Genomic DNA, 16,238 nt, shown 5'->3' with positions numbered 1-16,238 from the left:
TCCTGCCTCCAGGTTCCTGCCCTGAGTTCCTACCTTGGGCTCCCAGATGAAATGTGACCTGGAATATGTAAGCTAAATAAACCCTTTTCTCCCCAAGTTGGTAGTGGTCAGAGTATTTTGTCACAGCAATGAAGAACAAACTAGGACAGCCTGAGAACCCAGGGGACAGCCTGATGGCCCCAGGATCCTGCCTACACTTTGTCCTGAGCTTCCCCTAATTGTGCCATGCCATCCCCCTACTGGGGATTTTGTGAGGCCCCTCCCAAGGCCCCAGGGCAGATCTCCCTTTAGTAGGCTAAGGCTGGGATCTCAGCAGACCACCAGACAGTGCTGAGTTCTGCCCCTCCTCTGGCCTCCCTCTGGCATAGGGTTGACAACAGGGGACTGCCTGAGAGAGCCTGGATCCTGCCTCCACATGGTGAAGGAAGCCTGAGTGTATCTGACTGGAACCTGAATTGGGCTTCTATGGGTACCCCTGAATAGCTGATCTGAAGCCATCAGTTCCATCTAAAATAAACCTGAGAGAACCTGAACCATGTACCAACCAGCTTTACATAACCAGTAAAGGATCTAGGCACCTGGATAATACAAACAAGCATATGCAACTTAATTCTCATATCAGAATCATAAACAACAAAAATTATTTACATGCCGAAACGACGACAAAAGAATAACAAAATGGAAAGCCATCCTGTAGAAGAGTTCTACAAGGAGAACCCCCTAGAGATAACTCAGGACACTGAATTTAAATGAACAATCATAAACATGATCAAGGAATTCAATGAATTTAAAGAACACAAGAAGAAACAACTCAAAGAGCTAAAAGAAGATAGAGATAAACTTCTGAATGAATTCACAAAAGAGATAGAAACATTGAAGAAAACTCAGGGAGAAAAGAAGGAAGTGGAAAACTCAATAAGCCAACTTGAAACAATGGGAAAGCCTCACCTCTAAAATGAATGAAATGGAAAACAATATCAACACTGGAGGATAAAGTTGAAGAATGTTATCACTCAAGCAAAGAGTATGGAAAAATTTTGAAAACACAGGAATGGAATATGCAAGAGATGTGGGACACCATGAAAAGACCAAATCTATGGATCATAGGAATAGAGGAAGGAGAAGAATTTCAGGTTAATGGTGTTGACCAGATCTTAAACAGGACTGTAGAAGAGAATTTCCCAAAATTAAGGAAAGACATCCCCATACAAATACAGGAAGCACATAGAACACCAAATAGACAGGCTCAGAAAAGAAACTCTCCACGACACATCATAGTAAAAACACTAAATGTACAGAACAAAGAGAGAGTACTGAAAGCAGCAAAAGAAAAATAAGTCACAAAGGAAAGCCCATTGAATTACAACTGACTTATCAATGCAAACTATGAAAGCCAGAAGAGCCTGGACCAAGGTATTTCCAGTTCTACATAACAATAGATGCCAGCCCAGAATACAATACCCAGCAAAAATATCTATTACAGTTTAAGGGAAAAGAAAAATCTTCCATGACAAAAATAGCCTGAAAGAATACATGTCCACAAAACCAGCCCTCCAAAGGATACTTGAAGCAATACAGAGAGCAGAGAGAGAAACAACTATACCCTAGGGGAACAAAAGAAAATAAAGATATAATCTAGGAAACACAAAATTACACAGAGAACACAAACAGCAATCAAAATGAAGGCAACCAGTACACACCTTTCAATAATAACCCTAAATATCAAAGGACTGAAGTCCGCAGTCAAAAGACGCAGGCTTAGCAAATGGATTAAGAAGCAAAATCCATCTCTTTGCTGTCTGCAAGAAACCCATCTCACCCTAAGGACAGGCACTACCTTAAGGTAAAAGGATGGAAAAGAATATTCCAAGCAAATGGCACTAAGAAACAAGCAAGGGTTGCCATTCTAATATCTGACAAAATAGACTTCAAGTAAAACTAATCAGAAGAGATAAGGAGGGTCACTTCATTCTGATCAAAGGAACAGTTAACCAAGAAGATATTAGAGTCCTTAACATATATGCACCAAATTCTGGTGCACCCAGATTCATAAAAACAACACTACAGGACTTGAAGACACAGATTAACCCCAATTCAGTAATAGTAGGGGACTTCAGTACCCCATCATCTCCATTAGACAGGTCAGCTGTGGTCACTGCCAGCGGTAGCCACTCCTCTGTTCTCATGGGTGCTGCTCCTTTGTTCTCACAGGCATCGAGGCTCCTTCTCCGTCTGCCCTGGGCTGAGGCTGCTCTTCTGCCTGCCCTGGGCTGAGGCCGCTCTTCTGCTTGCCTGGTGCTGAGGCAACTCTTCTGCTTGCCCTGTGCTGCCTCCTGTCGTTGCCACTTCTGCCCATGCCCGGACCCCAGGGCTGGTGAGGAGACTGTGTCAGCGGAGCTGCATACAGACACAGGAGACCAGGTTCAGTGACACAGGTCTGCCTTATTGCAGGAAGGCACAAGCTTATATAGGGGTAGTGGTCCAATCACAGCACAGCAAGTAGGATACCTCATTAGCATAACAGATTTAGCGTCCTATCACAGTACAGCAAATAGGTTACCTTATTAGCATAACAGACAGCATCCTATTAGCATAACAGATTTAGTGTCCTATCACAGAATAGAGGGTAGGATGCCTCATTAGCATACTGGGTTTCAGATTACAGAGCCTGGATTCCTGGACACGTGACCCTGACAGTTGCAATATCACCCTACACTCAAGCCTGTCTCCCACAAACTGGACAAAGAATAAACAGAGAGATGTCTGAATTAAATGTCATATATCAAATGGACGTAACAGACATCTTTTGATTATTCCACCCAAACACCAAAGAATACACTTTCTACTCAGCACCTCATGGAACTTTTTCAAAGATTGACTACATACTGGACCACAAAACAAACCTTGACAAATACAAAAATATTGAAATACTTCCATGCATTCTATCAGACCACAAAGCAATAAAGCTCAAAATCAACACTGGACAAAGCCCCAGTCACTACATGAACTCATGGCAATTCAACAACACACTCCTGAACAATGAGTGAGTCAAAGAAGAAATTAAGAAAGAAATAAAAGAATTCCTGGAATTCAATGAAAAGGACAATACAACACAACACAACCTCTGGAATACATTAAAAGCAGTCCTAAGAGGAAAGTTTATAGCTCTAAGTGCCTACATTAAAAAATTGGAAAGATCCCAAATAAATGACCTAACACTGCAACTCAAGGCACAGGAAAGGCAAGAACAAATGACACCCAAACCCAGGAGAAGAGAAAAAATAACAAAAACAAGAGCAGAAATTAATGAAATAGAAACAAAGGAAACAATACAAAGAATCAATGAATCTAAGAGCTGGTTCTTTGAAAAGCTAAATAAGATAGATAGGCACTTAGTCCAGTTAACCAAAAGAAAGAAAGAGCAAATCCAAATCAACAAAATCAGAGCTGAAAGGGGAAACATTACACACTCAAAGATCCGAAGCATTATAAGGGAATATTTTAAAAACCTATGCACTACTAAATCTGAAAGTCTAAAAGAGATGGATGGATATCTGAAATCATGGGAACCTCCAAAGTTAAACCAAGAAGAGATCAACAGTTTAAACAGGCCCATAACATATAAGGAAATTGAAACAGTAATACAAAGCCTCCCAACTAAAAATAGCCCAGGCCCAAATGGGTTTACAGCAGAATTCTAACTACTTAAATTATTCAAAATGATAGAAACAGAGGGAGAACTCCCAAATTCCTTCTATGAAGCCAGCATCACTCTAATACCCAAACCAGGTAAAGACACAACCAAAAAAGAAAACTATAGACCCATATCCTTAATGAACATAGATGTAAAAATTCTCAACAAAATTCTTGCAAACTACATATAGACGCACATCAAAAAGATCATTCACCATGATCAAGTAAGCTTTATCCCAGAAATGCAGGCATGGTTCAATATACGCACATCAATAAATGTCATTAATCATACAAATGAACTCAAAGACAAAAACCACATTGTCATTTCAATAGATGCAAAAAAGGCTTCTGACAAAATTCAATATGCATTCATGTTCAAAGTCCTAGAGGGAATTGGACTGGAGGGAACGTACCTCAACATAATTAAAGCTATATACAGCAAACCAACAGCCAATATCATTCTAAATGGAGAAAAACTGGAAGCATTCCCATTAAAATCAGGAACCAGACAAGGATGTCCACTGTCTCTACTCCTTTTCAACATAGTGCTTGAAACTCTTGTTAGAGCAATAAGACAGGAGAAGGAAATTAAAGGAGTACTAATTGGAAAAGAAGAGGTCAAACTATCACTTTTTGCAGATGATATGATACTATACCTAAGAGATCCCAAAAGTTCAACCAGAAAACTCCTAGAACTGATCAACACTTTCTGTATAGTGGCAGGTTATAAAATCGATCTACAAAAATCAGTAGCCTTTCTATATACCAATAATAAGCAATTGGAGAAAGAATACAGGGAAATGCTCCCATGAGGAAGACACCAGGGATGGAAGGACCTCCCATGTTCATCGATTGGAAGAATTAATGTTGTTAAAACGACCATCCTACCAAAAGCAATATTCAATGCAATCCCAATCAAAATGCTTGTGACATACTTCACAGAATTTTTAAAATGCATCCTTAAATTCATATGGAGGTACAAAAGACCCTGGATAGCCAAAGCAACCCTGAGCACAAAGAGAAATGCTTGGGGTATTATTATACCAGATCTCAAAGTATACTGCAGAGCTATAGTCATAAAAACAGCATGGTACTGGCCCCAAAACAGACACATAGATCAATGGAACATCATTGAAGATCCAAACCTGAGTACACACAATTTCAGCTACCTGATATTTGACAAAGGTGTGAAGAACACACAATGGAGGAAAGTCAGCATCTTCAACAAATGGTGCTGTCAAAACTGGAGCTCCACCTGTAGAAGATCTTTATCTACAGATCTAACTAGATCCTTATCTTTTAATTGCACAAAAATCAGCTCCAAATCTATCAAAGACCTCAATGTGAAAGTGGAAACCCTGAAACTATTAGAAGAAAATATTGGCAGTAACTTATAGGATATAGATGTAGGAAAGGATTTTCTAAATCGGACAGAAGTTGCTCAGGAATTAAGGTTGGCAATCGATAAGTGGGACCTCATTAAACTAAAAAGCTTCTGTGGAACAAAAGAAACAATCAAAAAAGTGAAGAGAAAACACACAGAATGGGAAAAAAATCTTCACCAGAGACACATCTGACAGAGGTTTAACATCCAGAATATATAAAGAACTCATAAAACAAAGAATCGAGAAACCAAATGATCCACTAAAAAGATGGGATAAAGATCTAAACAGAGTTCTCAAAGGAAGAAATAAAGATGGCTAAGAAACATCTCAAAATGTGTTCAACATCGTTAGTAATTAGGGAAATGCAAATTAAAACCACCCTAAGGTATCACCTTACTCTAATCAGACTGCCTAGGATCAAGAGAACAAATGATACCAAATGCTGGCAAGGATGTCGAGAAAGGGGAATGCTCATTCACTGCTGGTGGGGTTGCAAACTAGTGCAGCCTCTATGGAAAACAGTGTGGAGAACTCTTAAAAAACTAAAATTGAACCTACCATATGACCCAGTTATACCACTCCTTGGCATATATCCAAAGGACTCATCCTACTGTAGAGTCACTTGTACAACCATGTTTGTTGCTGCTCTTTCACAATAGCTAAGAGATGGAAGCAACCTAAGTGTCCCTCAACTGACGAGTGGTTAACAAAAATGTAGTATATTTACACAATGAAGTTCTATCCAGCATTAAAGAAAGATGAAATAAACTTGCATGCAAATGGATGGATCTAGAAACCATTATTCTAAGTGAAGTAACACAGCCTCAGAAAAACAAACAATGTATGTTCTCCCTCATATGTAGCTCCTAGCACCAAATCCTTTTAAATTCCAAGTCCTTTTAATAAGAAGATGTTATACAGCAGTCCCTTCTGCCTGAAAAAACTACCATCATCACGATTTGGCTGAGCCTGGTCACTAAACATAGTCACAATTGGGCTTGTTGACGGTTGTACTCATTCATTAAAGTAGTGCCAAACAGGGTCACTGGACCCTCACTTGAATATCCAGCCACTCTTCCTAGCCAACTAGTCCAGCCTTGGAAGACAAAAGAAAAATGAGGAAGAACCCAATAACGAGATGCTTTTGGAAGCCCTTGTCAAGAAACTCCAATGGCTTTCATATGAACATTTGAAAATTGCCCTGTTCTGACTTTTTTCTAGTTCCCTGCATAGAATTTGTCATGCTAATTACTCTTGCCTTTACTTCTCCTTCACATCTCCTATTCAGGATTCAAGAACTTTCTTTTCCCCTTAGAGATAAGAGTTATGCAATTTGGGAGTCTTTTAGATAGACCCACTGAAGGGGTACTTCAATTGCCTCACCCTGCATCCCTGTTCAGCATGGAAGAAGCCAAAGTGGTCTGTGTCCTTATCCCCTATTGGTAATTTGGGTAATCCCTTCAGAGGATGGCATGATAAGAATAGGAAATAGGAATTGTCTAGGCAGTTAGGTTAAAAAGACCCCAAAAAATGTAGCTAGTTTCTTGGCTAAAAGTCAAAATGTCCTTGGTACTGTTAGCAACATACTCTGTTCAAAGGCCAAAAATGTCAAAAGTATTTGGGATCTTGCATCTAATCCTTAAAAAATTGTAGGGTTACTTCTTCAGAGGGGGAAATGTTAGAGGGGAGGGAGTGGGCATGAATTTGGATCAAAATGCCTTGTATACATGTATGAAATTCTCAATAAAGTTTTTGTAAAAATTTTTTTAAAAAGATTATCCCGGGCATGGTGGCACACACCTTTAATCCCAACACTTGGGAGGCAGAGGCAGGTGGATGTCTGTGAGTTCAAGGCCAGCCTGGTCTACATAGTTCCAGGACAGTTGGGGCTACAGGGAGACCCTGTCTCAAAAAGACCAAGAAAAAAAAATTTCAGAAAACATTTTAAAAGTGAACCTAGAATTCTTAAATAAACCTTTCAGAAATGAAAGTAAAATAAAATATTTTTGAATACATATATATTCACATAAGCTATGACAATTCAATATGAGCAGAATTGCTAAAAATGTTGAAGACGTATCTTCAAAAAAAAAAGTGAAAAAAAATGACATTATTAAAACTTGGAGCCGGGCATGGTGACACACATCTGTGGCCCTGGCACTTGGTGGGTGGAGGCAGGAAGATCAGCAATTTGAGGTCATCTTGGTTACAGAGCGAGTTGAAGACTAGCCTGGGTTATATGAGACTCTGTCTGAAAAAAACCATAATAAATAGTAAGTGGATTTATGAAAAGATATTAACAGCAGTGAAAATGTAAAATGTATAACTAAGTATAATTTCATGTTTAATCTATAAAATGATTTTAAAACAAATGAATAACAAGATATATGGTTTAAAACTTATGTGGAGAGGCTGGGTATGTAGCTCGGTTGATAAAGCATGCACTAGGTTCAATCCTCAGCACTTGGTGTGGTGGCACATGCCGTAATCCCAGCACTCTGAAGGTAAAGGCAGGAGGATCAGTTCAAAATCATCCTCAGCTTCCTAAGAAGTTCCAGGTCTGCCTAGGCTACATGAGACCCTGTCTCAAAAACAGACAAAACAAAACAAAACTGGGGTTGTGCAGTCTGCACCATGGTGTATCCTAGGCACCCTAGTGTGGAGGTATTCATGTAGCTGATGTAAATCCACCAAGATGCTAACATGTTAAATGAGTACTTGCCTGCCTTTTACAAACCTATAGATAATTTGAGTGGCAAATACTGTCACCAAACCCTTTTTTGGTCAGTCATTCATTCAAACTTTTGTTAACTTTAATATCTTGTATATTATAAGCTTAACCTATGTAAAAAAGAACATTGACAGAAAGACCATAGTGAAATAGGAAAATATTAACTATGGTTATATTTGACTAATGGGATTCTAGATTACTTTAATTTTCTTTAAACATTTCAGAATCTCCCAAAATTTTTACAATGTGTGTGCTTCCATTTTAAAACCAAATGGGTAAATTTTTACAATTTTTATTGAATTTTTGTGTATTTCATACAGGACATCTTAATCATCTTTATACCCTCTTCCCCAGGGCCCCCTCCCATAGCCCTGTACTAGATTTCATACATCTGTCATTTGTGTTAAGGCCTATTGTGTCGTTAGTGTCCCCAGATGTCCCTCAGTGCAACTTCATCCACTGAGGTCTAGTCAGCCTATCTAGAGTCCCTCCTTTTAAGAAGATCAATTCTTCCTCAGCAAGCAGTAATCAGCTGCCAATAATACTTCGATTACAATTGGGGCCTGCTATTCATTTCCACATTTCTGTGCTGGTTTTTTTTTTTTTTTGTCTGCTTGTGTTTTCATGGGTCTCATGCATGCAGACACCATTGCTGTAAGTTCATATGAGAAGGGTCTCAGGAGCCTGTCAGACTCTTATTTCCATATGGTCATGCACCTCCTCTCTGGCTCTTCCAATCGTTCTGCCCCTTCTTCCATAATGGTCCCTGAGCCCTGGGTGGGTGGATTTTAATATAGGAGTCCTGTCCAAGCACCTGTACTCTGTAGGCTCTTATTCTCTACATTTTGGCCATTTGTGACTTTTTCTGTTCCTGGCCCTCTGTTGCATGAGGGAGCTTCATTGATGAGAAATGAAAGATGTATTAGTGTTCTCTTTATCCCTTGTTCTATTTTCTGTGAGCCTTAGGTATAGAGGTTGCATCGTAGATGTGCTACTTAGGCCTGAGCAATTCAGAGAAAATCTCTGTATGACCAGTTGCAGAGCCCTGTAATAATCCCTGTCTGCTGAAAAAGAATCTCCTTTGATGGATGGTGACTGGGATTCTTGTCTGTAAATTTAAGGATCCATATTTTGAACATAGTAAGAAATTACATTTGTCTTGGGATGTGACAGCCTTGGGGTTTTCTCTAAGGTCTATGACCTCTCCAGCTGTGTGTGTTCACCTAAGTTTACTGTATCACACATGAGTTTCCTCCCATTGAGTGGACTTTAAGTCCAATTAGGTACCTGTTGATTACCCCCAAGATAAAAGTGCCAATATTGTTCACGTGCCAGTCATTGATGTGGTTTTTAGGCCTTGAATCTGGGGTTGGACAATCAATTGATGTTCTTTACCAGCTTATGTAGTGCTCTCCAAAGCTATGAGAGCTAGCTTTCAGGGGAGGTGGCTTCCAGGTCAGTTCTAGCTCCATTGCTCCAAATTCTGTGTCTGAAATATGTCCTGTCTTCAGCAATAGGGTCTTACCTTCAAGTTCTGGGAGGCAATCAAGGATTGTGGCAATAGCCTGTGCAGTTTTGGGAGTCTCTTTGACTACCCTGGCCAAAAACTCAAAGGAAGGTTTCTCCTGTCTGGCACTGTTTCTTCTTATGTAGCATTCAGCTACAGTATGTGTATGTGAAAAATATTGTATATTTTTCAGTAGGTTTTTAAACTAATACGATTCCCTCTGGTTTTTTATACTAGCTAGATATTATTTATATCTCTTCTCTCTCCCTGTCTAACCCTGCCCCCATGCCAACCCCATTTAAAGTGTCCCCATTTTCCCCATTTTTTCCCTTGATAATTCTTAACTGCCAAGGTCCCATCACTCTTGAGCTTCTTCTTCCCCTTTATCCCCATAGTTCCTTGTATAACCCTCCCTCTCCTCTTCACATTTAACACCCCTCATTTTACACATTTCTCCCTTAGGAACACTTGTCTCCTACTGCTCTTCTCTCTTAGGTTCCTTCTTTCTTTTTACCTCCTTGGTTCCTGCAGTTACATCAGGATATGCACTCACATGTAAGGATTTGGTGCTAGGATTCACAAATGAGGGAGAACATCCATCTTTTGTTTTCCCGAGTCTATGTTACTTCACTTAATATAGCAGTTTCTAGTTCCATCCATTTACCTGCAAATTTCATTATTTCATTTTTCTTTACCACTGAGTAGAACTCCATTGTGTAAATGTACCACACTTTCATTAACCACTCATCAGTTGAGGGACACTTAGGTTGCTTCCATCTTTTAGCTATTGTGAAAAGAGTAGCAGCAATCATGGTTGTACAAGTGTCTCTACAATAGGATAAGTCCTTTGGGTATAAGCCAAAGAATGGTATAACCAGATCACATGGCTCTCTCTTTTGACTTTATATTGGAAGGACCAAATGGCATCAGCCCACCTACTCAGGAGCTCCTTCAGAGGCCCAAGTTAGGTTCTAGTCAGGTACTCTCAGGCTTCCTCCTAAGGTCTGGGCGCCTACTAACAAGCAGTCATAGCACAATTTGGGAAGCTCGCTAAGGGGAGGCCTGATTTAGGCACTCTCAGGCAGTCTGTAAAGATCTGGGCCCCTACTAAGTGGAAGAGAAGCCTAGATCTGGGTTGATGGGTTGGCCTGCAGGTAGTCCCAATGTACAGGGATAGGCATGGTGGGATTTGGGGAAACTCACTACCATGCAGAGGCTGGATCCAGAGAGTCTCAGGTAGTCTGCAAAGGTCTGGGCCCCTACTGAAGGGCAGAAAATCCTAGCCCTGGAGCAGTGGAATAAGCCACACATTGTCCAGTATAGAGGGATGGGCATAGCACCATTTGGGGAAGCTCACTACCATGCAGATGCTGGATCCAGGCATTCTTGGGTAGTCTGCATTTTAAAAATATTATTAACATCCATTTTGAAATGTCGTGTGTTCACACTTGTTTGTTTTGAGACAGTCTCCCTAGCTAGCCTGGAACTCACTACATAGACCAGGCTGGCCTCGATTTCTCTGAGATCTGCCTGCCTCTGCCTCCTGAGTTCTGAGATTAAAGGCACAGATCACCATGCCCAACTGTTTTTACACTTTTAAACATGCACAGGAAAATAATTTAAACAAGTATTCCAGATATTGGTATCAATCCCCCTAAACTGGGATTGCAAGTGGTTGTGAGCCACCCGATATGGATACTGAGAATTGAACTGAGGTCCTCTAGAAGAGCACTGTGTGCTCTTAACCATTGTGCCACCTCTCTGGCCCTAGCTGTTTTCTGGGACCCCCTTAGTCTTGCATTTCCCCATGCCATCAGAACCAGCACTCCATGAAAGATGCTGCCAAGTGGTACCACTGAGTGGGATGGAACCTGCCATCCATGGTCCATAGCTGCATCAAGTTCTGTATTGCAGAAACAGTGTCCTAGCTTTCAAGGACTAGGGAACCCCATCAGCTTGGGCTTTCCTCCTTTAAATACATTTGGATCTGTTCAAGACGGAGTGCCTAAGGGGCAGGATTTTGCCTTCAGGATGCAGTGCAGGAGGTTTCTCTACAATGCTTGTGGTCTCCCTCTTTTTAAAAAAATATTTTTATTGAGTCTTTGAGAATTCTGTATAATGTATTTTTACCATTTTAAGACAGCCTCCTCCATCTGTTCTTAAATCTATCCCCACTTCATGTCCTCTATTTTGTTGTTGTTGTTTGAGACAGGGTCTCCCTGAAGCCCCAACTGATTTGGACCTCTCTATGTAGACCAGGCTGGCCTCAGTCTCACAGAGATCCACCTTCCTCTGCTTCCCAAGCACTGGTATTAAAGGCATGCTCCACTATGTTTGGCCTATTACTTTTTTAAGGTCTGTCAAGCCTAATTTGTGTTTCCCAAATCCTCTTGGGTGTAAGTCCAATACCCTGGAGCCTGTTCAAACTACCTGGTATCACACAATTAAAGAAAACTAACTCTATCTCTCTCTCTCCAGCAGCTACTGATTGTCAGTATTCCCTCACCTAGAGCTGTGGTTTCTTACTCATGTTGGAATTAGGTTTGGCTTGGGCTGGCACAGTTCTTGCGCATGGTGTCACAACCACTAAGTTCATACCGACAACTATTATGTCCAGAAAACATGTCTTGCTATTACAGTTTTCTTCCCCCTCTTCTGAAATGACCCCTGAGCCTTAGGAGGAGAGGCTGTGATACAAGAGTCCCATTTAAGGCTGAGAATTCTACAGTGTCTCATTGTCTGCATGTTGACTATTTGTAGGTCTCTGTGTTCATTGGCATCTGATTAAAGAAGCTTCTCTTGTGTGAGTTGAGACATGTACTAATCTATGGATATAATAATGTCATTGGGGTCAGTTTAATACTATGTCCACTTAGCAGGATAAAGTAGTAGGATCTCCCCTATAGCCTGTGACCTGCCTAGCCAAAAGTTCTTGGCCCTGTTAATAGTGCCAGATATGAACTCCATTTTGTAAAGTGGGCTGTAAATCTAGTCAGAAGATGGTTGGCTATTCCCATAACATTTTCACCACCACTGTATGACTGGACATATTTTACCAGACCAGTGGTTATTGTAGCTCACAGGTTTCACCACTGGGCAAGACTGATGATTACTTTTCTCTTTCGGTAGCATGCACAGCACCTTCTAGCACTAGGAAAGCTAGCCAGTTCACCTGGGAAGAGGGAACCTCAATTAGGGAATTTCTTCTATTGTATTGGCCTGTGAGCATGTCTGTGAGGCATTTTCTTGATTGTTGAGTGATGTGGGAGGGTCTAGTCCAGTGTGGGTGGTATCACCCTTGGGAAGGTGGCCCTGGGTAGTATAAGAAAGCAGAATGAGCATAGTCCAGGGGAGCAAAGCCCGTAGGCAGCTTTCCTCTGTGGTTTCTTCTTCAGCTCTGTTCTCCAGGTTCCTGCCCTGAGTTCCTGCCCTGGCTTCCCTTGATAGTGAACTGAGAGCTGTAAACTAAATGAACCCTTTCCTCCCTAAGTTACTTTTTGGTCATGTGTTTTGTCACAGCAACAAGAAAACAAACTAATTCATCAGGAAATGGAAATAGCCTAGATAGCCATCAACTGATGAATGGATAGTGGTACACAGTAGAATATTATTCAGCTGTTAAAAAGCAAAGTTATGAAATCTGCAGATAAATGAATGGTACTAGAAACAATCATCCTGAGTGAGGTAACCCAGCTTACAGAATAAGAAAAAATCTTACTGGCTATACATTTGACAGAGGGTTAGTATCTAGAATACAAAAAGAACTAAAAAAATCTAAACATCACAGAAACAAACAACCCAATTAAAAATTGGAGCAAGGAACCAGAGAGTTCTCAAAACATGAAACACAAACGGCTGGGAAACACTTAAAAGTATTTAACATCTCTAGCCATCAGTGAAATACAAATTAAAACTGCTTTGAGATTTCATCTCACCCCAGTCAGAAAGGCAAAGATCCAAAAAACAAACAATGACAAATGCTGGCTAGGATGTGGGGAAAGGGAACAACTAATTCACTGCTGATGGAAATGCAAGCTGGTGCAACCATTATGGAAATCAGTGTGGAGATTCCTCAGAAAACTAGAAGTAGATTTACCATATGAAGCAGCCCTGCCACTCTTGGGCATATACCCAAAGGACTCTATATCCTCCTACAGAGATACCTGCTCATCCATGCTATTGCTGTTCTATTCATAATAGCCAGGAAATGGAAGCAACCTAGCTAGTTTGTCAACTGAGGAATGGACAATGAAAGTATGGTACATTTGCACAATGAAATTTTATTTAGCTATTAAGAAGAATGAAATTGTGAAATTTGCAGGTAAATGAATGAAACTGGAGACAAACATCCTGAATGAGGTAGTTCTGATGCAGAAAGATAAACATTGCATTTTCTTTCTCATTAAGTGCTTACTAGTTTTGAATCCTAAGATAGGTGTATTTCAATTGGAAAATCCATAGAGGTCAGGAATCTAGTAAGGAGATATGGGGGTAGGTGTTCATGAGTTGGGAGAGAGAATGTAATGATAAGGGGAAAATGGGAATAATAGAATAGGAAGGGTTAAATGGGGTGAAGAATGGGAGAGCAGGGCAGAGGAGGGAGGATGGGGAAGAATAACACTAACAACCTTTTGAAAAAGTCAAATGGAAACAGAAAAATAGAAGCTTCTTAAAATATATGCATATACAGCTGAGCATGGTGGCACACACCTTTAATCTTAGCACTTGGGAGACAGAAGCAGGTGGATCTTTGTGAATTTGAGGCCAGCCTAGTCTACATAGCCAGTTTCAGGCCATCTGGAGCTACAGGGAGACGTTGTTTCAGAGAGAGAGAGAGAGAGAGAGAGAGAGAGACCACTGAGGAGCATTTAGGGACACAAATTTGACTATATAGGAATACATATATAATGGATAACTATGGACATAATGTCATTAAGGGTTAGTTTAATACTATGTTCATTTAGCAGAATAAAGTAGTAGGATCTACTCTGTGCCCTGTAACCTGCCTAGCCAAAGGTTCTAGATCCTAACAACAGTGCCACATATGAACTCCATTTTTGTGAAGTGGGCTGTAAACCCAATCAGAAGATGGTTGGTTACTCCCATAACATTTGTGCCACTATTTCATCAGTGGGTCTATTTTGAGAGGCCAGTAGTTATTGTACCTTGCAGGTTTCACAACTGGGAAATATTGATGATTACTTTTCTCTTTTGGTAGCATGCACAGCACCTTCTAGCACTATGAAAACTAGCCAGTAGAGATAAAGCTTCAGGATTTGTACCAGCTTAATTTCTCTATATTTGTTCTATGACTCACATATATAATGTCTTCAGCAATAGGGTCTTACCTTCAAGTTGTGGAGAGTAACTAAGAATGATGGTAATAAACAGTATTGTTTGAGAGTCTGTGGGACCCCCCCCCAGGTAATACCAAAAGAGGGAGGCTATTCCTGTCATTAGACTTTGTGTTTGATAACCTATGATGTCTTGTAAGTCCATTGAACCCCCATTATAGGGTAACTCCATTTAAAGTCTCTCTCTTGTTCATATATATATATATATATATACACACACACTGGAGCCTGATCAACATACCAAGAGTCTCACTCTTAAACAAGACAGACTCTCCCCTCCTGCTATGCTAGAATTTTGACTGGTTTGATCTTTTGCAGGTCTTGTGCATGCAGTCCCAGCTGCTGTGAGTTCGTGTGAGCGACTGCATTGTCATGTCCAAAAAATACTTTTGCTGCAGACATCTACTCCCTCTGGCTCTTAAAATCTTTCTGCCCTCATTTCTGTGATGATCCCTGAGCCTTGGAAGAAAGGGATTTGATATACAAAGTCCAATTTAGAACTGAGCATTCTATAGTCTCTTTATTCTCTGCACATTGACTGGTTGTGGATTTCTGTATTAAAAACCATCTATTGCAAGAAGAAGCTTCTCTGATGAGGACTGAGGAATGCATTAATCTATGGATATAAAGATAAGAACTTAGAGGGCAGTTCATTACTATGTTCATTTAACAGAATAATATTAATAGATTCTGTCCTAGGGCCTATGACCTAGCCAGCCATGAGTTTTTGGCCCAGTTAACAGCACCAGGCATCGGCTCCCTTTTGTGGAATGGGCTTTAAGTCCAATCAGAATGTGGTTGGTTACCTCTGTAACATTCATGCCGCTATTGCACATGTAGGCATATCTTGCCAGGCCAGTCATCACTGTAGCTTGACGGGTTCACAACTCAATAAGAGTCTTGATTTTTCTCCTCCAGTAGCTTGCATGGAAATTCCCAGAACTATGAAAGCTAGCTAATAAGAATTTAGCTTATGGGTTGGACTGTTTTATTTCTACATGTCTTATGACTGTATTCAGCAATAGGCTCTTACTATCAAGTTCTGGAAGGTAATTAAGAGCAAGAGTCATATTCTGTAATGTTTTGGAAGGTCAATAACTCCAAAAGAGGTAACCCATACCTGACACTGGACTTTTCATTTGATAGTCTGTAGTATCTAGGGGAGTATTGTCCTGCAGTTATAGGGTAACTCCATTTGAACTCCTTACATATGTATATATTTTTGGCAGCTTCTCCAGTAATAGATTTCCATAAGGTATTTTCAGAGTTCTTTAAGGTTATTTATTTTTCTCTATTCACCCTCTTCTACTCTGTCCTCCTGTCCCTCACCCCGTTTAACCCTTTCCCTTTCCATTATCCCCTTCCCCTGTTACCAACTGAGTTATATCCTATTTCCCTTGAAATCTACCCTCCATTGTCCCTTATTAGTTTCCTACCTTACATGTGTACTCCAGTTTAAACACACATCTAAAGATTTAAAGCTAACAGCCACATGTAAGAGAGAACATGTCTTTCTGGGTTACTCACAGGACGATTGTTCAGTCTCTTGATTTCTTTATCTAGAATTA

At 40.4% G+C, this 16,238-nt stretch overlaps 1 protein-coding gene across 1 annotated transcript in view; it reads left to right on the top strand.

Moving 5' to 3' along the window:
• Positions 1-16,238, top strand: part of Ap3m2 (adaptor related protein complex 3 subunit mu 2) — a 117,099-nt gene that overhangs the window by 20,778 nt on the left and 80,083 nt on the right. The window lies entirely within an intron of this gene.

This window comes from Nannospalax galili, unplaced genomic scaffold (genome assembly GCF_000622305.1).
Source record: "Nannospalax galili isolate Female #2095 unplaced genomic scaffold, S.galili_v1.0 scaffold366, whole genome shotgun sequence".
NCBI classification, from domain to species: domain Eukaryota; kingdom Metazoa; phylum Chordata; class Mammalia; order Rodentia; family Spalacidae; genus Nannospalax; species Nannospalax galili.
The sequence above is the reverse complement of the archived record's forward strand: the minus strand, read 5'-3'. Positions and strand labels throughout refer to the sequence as shown.